The 5,052-nt window shown below is 36.8% G+C and overlaps 1 pseudogene; it reads right to left on the bottom strand.

Moving 5' to 3' along the window:
• On the bottom strand, positions 2,336-3,258 carry LOC104789007 (annotated as a pseudogene).

Below are 5,052 nucleotides of genomic sequence, written 5' to 3'. Positions count from 1 at the left end.
GAGATCTCATGCTTAGATCAACCATGGTCAAGCACTCACCTCAAGAACAGGAAGATTGGATTGAGAAACGTGGAAAACAACACCTCCAGAAGCTCCCCCTTCGTTTCCAGCAACAGCTAACCCTCCTACAGCCTCAGATCTCTCCAAAAACCCCAAGAACAAACCCAGAAAGTCACAGAAACGTTTTCTCTCTTTTCTCTCTTTCTCTTTCTCTCAAAAGCAGCGACTACCAACAAAATAACACGACCTAGGGTCGTTTTCCCCTTTTACACACGATTTAGGGATTTTAATTGAACCAAACCGAACCAATCGACAATTAAATCAAACCCGACCAAACCGGAAAAACATGGTGTCGATCGATGCCACCAAGGGTGTCGATCGACACCTACACCAAATTTACAAAAATTGGTTCGCGGATGTTACAATCTACCACAGACAAGAATCAAAATTAATGAATCTTTTAAGAGGAAAATTTTTCCCAATAATTAAGCTAAAATTTATGTGGATTTAGCGGCTGAGCCACCTCATCTGTGGTTTGTACCTAATTGTAGTGAATGAAATAATCAGACAGCAAACGGGAAGATCTCGAAAAGTGGTTGACACTAGGAAACATGTTTTGAGTTTAGGTCATTGTATACGGAGTATACTATACTTAATTAATGAGTAGAACATGGAGTAAAAAGAGATCTATTGATATAGTATGATTTTTAATCACCGTAAAATCTCAAAACAATTAAGTACTCTTTCGGCCGTTTCAAAATATAAGATGTTTAAGGTAAGGCACACATATTAAGATAAATTATTTTTCTTTTAAAACGTATTATATATATTTAAATTAAAAAAGATTCAACCAATAGTAAAAAAGACTGCATAAATAATGATTACAGATTATTAAATATATATTAAAATTTGCATGGAAAATTACAAGACATCTTATATTTTGAAACAAAGAAAAAAGGCCAAAACATCTTATATATTGAAACGGAGGGAGTATTATTTATGAATCGAAAGAATAGTATGTATTGTTATTTACCAATTTTTAACCAATTTATTTCAGGCCTATGTAATCTACTAATCTAGTCTAGGCAACACTTAGACTATAAATACTTGTTTCAGTTTTGGATCATTCGGTCAAGATCTAGGGGTGTGTTGGTCCGACTTCGACTCAATGTGTTATGTGTCAAGATCTAGTCATCTAGGGATATAGCAATGCTATAATAGCATAATTACCAATCCCGCTGTTTAAAACGAATATAATAAATAAGAAAATTCTAACGATCGAGTGGTTTCATAGTCTCAACAGACATAGTCAGCTATTTCAACAAACCCATTTATCAATAGCTGACTATGTGATCAAGACTAGGATCAAGTATACATCTTTAACTTTGGAGGTTTTTTTATACCTTTTAAAGGAAAAATAGATAATTATGAGTTTTAACGGGGTTTTACATGAATTGGTATTTACCGCTGCAGTTTTGTTCTTTTTCGTCATGTCATTGGAGATTTTAAAGGGTCTACAGAAAACAAAAATATTACAAAAAGAACAAAACTTACAAGTTTCCCAACCCAAGTTCTTTAAAAATCATAATCAATTAAATATGTTTTTTTTTTTTTGACAAACAATCAATTAAATATGTAAACGAAAAAATAATCGATTCACCATTTTATGAACAAAGATGATTGTCGGTTATTTGTTTTGGATCGTTGATGATTTTTGGGATTTTTTAAATATTAATCAAATGTTTCTTTTAGAAAAGTTAACGGTTGTAAAAAAAGACGTTTGTGTTTGTAGTTATTATTGTGCAGAACTTTAGTTTAGTGTGCAAGTACTAAATCAATTTGGGCATCTCATCAAGTTGAAAATACATTACACATCTGTCAAATCTATATAGCCAGCAGTATGGTAAGGGAACCTCCATTGGTGGTAGCTTAATGAATTTTTTAGAAACTTTTAGCATTAAAAATAATTAAAAAAATGAAAAAACATCAATTAAAACTTATCGATGGATGCTAATGTAAGGGTGTTTAGACCATCATTAGTGGAGCAACCCTCCTAAATTACTTACATATTAATTAATTATATAATTAATACTAAATTAATTAAAGCAATCCTAAGAGAACTTAAGCAAAATCAGTGCTCCACTAGAGAACCAAAGATGGTTGCTCTCAATCATTTAAATAATAAAATTTTAATTTGTATTTATTAATATTTCTAGTTTATAAGTTTCTACACATAAAAAAGGATGAAGAACCAATTTCTAGTTTATAAGTTTCCACACATAAAAAAGGTAACCATGTTTGTTCTATTTCAGTTTAGAGTATTCAGTTTAACCAACTAAGATCGAGGTACAAAACAAGACCATACAAGCTTTATTTGATAGAAGCAAAGGTATTTTAGTATGTTTCCTATAATTTTCATGTTCTCTCTACCGAGTGAGAGCGAGTCGAGTAACAACCAATTATGAGGAATCTCAAAAGAACAACGGTAATCTCGTTGATCAGAAACAGGAAGTCAAATGTTTTTCCATTGTGTGCAACTAACATCACATAGCCTCCAGGCTTTTATGTCGACTCTCAACATACCGTAGAAATATCGGTATCAGCTCTTCCATCCTACAACACAAAAACGTTAATTAGTTTGATCCAATGGAAGCCACACAAACATAAATAATCCAATCACACAAATTCAAAGAGTAGTAAAGTGGAAAAGAATGTGTACCTTGGAACCTCGGGTCGACAAACCATATCATTCCTGATTCCGTGGATATGTGTGTTAGTTACAGGAACATCCCCCGGGTTGATGAGAGTCTGAAATGTGATGTTCTCTCCACCAGCTAAATCCTGTGCTGCAATTTCAATTATCCGCTCCTTCTTTTTCTATTCAAGCCGCTTGTCTCAAGATCAGCGACTATAACCATGAGGAGTTTAGGCAGATCTTTGTCTTGGGAAAGCCGTTGCTGAAGATTTCCAAAAGGCTGCTGCTGTATCTTGGTCCAGCTCTCTTCATCTATAATCTTGGTTACAGGGATTGTTCCTCCCAACACACTGCTCTTGGTGTTGCTTCTACTACCTTGTGTAGTTGTACTCAAGTTTCATCTGACCCATCTGGCTTTTACCATCAACCAAAGAAGCTCTAACATCAAGCAGCTTCAGGCTTGAGCTTCTCTTGAGCCAGCCATGAACACGTTCACAGCAAGAAATTCCAATTGAATGGAATCTAAGTCTAGAGACTTGCGAGATTGAGACACACATCAGACCCTCTCTTTTTCTCTCCCTAAATAAGTTCAAGAAGAATCAAAGAGACAATGTCTCTGCTGTTGGTGAAGACAACTGCCTCCAAAGACGACTATTGCAATATGTAGATTCACAAGAATCGAAAATTAGAACGAAGCACATATAAAAACACATTGGATACGACTTCAACAGTTTCATTTATATAATTCCCTTCTGATCCTAAAGACGAGCAGTTTTCACAACATCATTACAAAGTTTGTTCAAAACCCAATAGAAAAGTTAATAACTTTGATTCAAATTTTGAGTAACTCGGTAGAGATAGAGAAGTGAACAATCTAAAGACAGTAGAACACGAGTTACTCTAGATCTCAGCATAAGAAAGTGTAAAGGTATAGAGGACAGCAAATCACTCAAACTGCTTGGAAATGCGTCAAGCAAACGCTTTTATTCAAACTTATAAAAAACTCCCTTTTACAAGTTATGAATCTAAGCCTACTCTCTTGTCTATCTAACACAACACCCTGTGTAGATCTAAAAGAGTAAAACACACTCACCTTCAAAGCTCTTTTTGTTTGCTCGAAGGTTTACAAATCTCTCAAACTTTTCCCACGAGTGCTAACTCTTTTTGCGGCTAGCCCTCGTCTCTTTTAAACCCTTTACACATGATCTCTAAGTCAAACGAGATCCCATGCATGATCATGTAGATCACCAGAGCCCTATTCGTCGAGATGTACCCCGTGTTCACCGTGGGAGACCAGTTGCTACAGCAGATCCGATGCAGATCCTTGATCACCGGGATGTGCGCTTGGAGTCACGGCTGTCTAGATCAGCAGGCGGCTGTCTTTTGCGTAAACGGGATGAGATTCCTTGAGACGGTGGGACAGGTACAGGCACATCACCGGTAAGATCTACCACCGGAAATCGAGAAGTCACCTCTCTCGGCGGAGAAGACGAGGAGTCGCAGATCTCTTGGTTCCCGTGAGAAGGCGAGGGAACTTGATCCACCCGAGTCGGTGATGCGGTGACAGACTCCTCCCGAGGTTGGTAAACCACCATGGCTGTTGCGGGATCGATCGGAGCATGTGGAGTGGGCGGAGGCAACGAAGACGGTGGAGTGTAAAGATCCTCATCTGAGCTGGAGTCATAGTGGAAACCACTAAAAATGGACTTCATGGTTGATAGAGCGTTGATCGAATGGAGAAAAAAAAAAAGAGATTTGAGCAGAAGATTAATCGACACAGGATTGAAATCGCAAAGGTGATGAGGAAAACGCCAAAACCCTAGCTGCTCCTTTTTATACACCTCCGTGAGTCTCAATGGGCTGCACAAACTCGGCCCAAAACATTAAAGATTTCCTGAAACCACTTAATTAAACATTAGTGTACACTGCATCTATTTCCTCATTTGACTGCATTCAATCGTTAAATCAATCAATCATAATTAATATTATTGCATTAATAAATCTCATTCTTCCTCTTTTTCAATCCAAATTAATGGATTCATGAATCAAACACACAGATACACACAACCACTAATGACAGATTTATGAGGGACCCTGACCAAGAATTAAACACACATGAGCATTAAAATTTTTTTTTTTGTTAAAGATTAAACAGTGCAGAAGTCAGAACACTAACCAGACCTTTGTCGTATCAGCCACTTGTTCAGAACCTTCACTAGAAACTATCACAACCTCTTGAATTGTCGAAGATCAGAGGACTGTTGCATGTGGGTAGTCTTTCACACTGGCATGCCTTTAGTCTCCAGTCCATCCCAACATGTTAAGGCAGCTGGAGTTCATCTCTTTGAAGAGCACAA

The sequence above is a fragment of the Camelina sativa genome, chromosome 5, assembly GCF_000633955.1.
Source record: "Camelina sativa cultivar DH55 chromosome 5, Cs, whole genome shotgun sequence".
Taxonomy (NCBI): Eukaryota; Viridiplantae; Streptophyta; class Magnoliopsida; order Brassicales; family Brassicaceae; genus Camelina; species Camelina sativa.
This window is presented reverse-complemented; position numbering and strand designations above follow the sequence as displayed.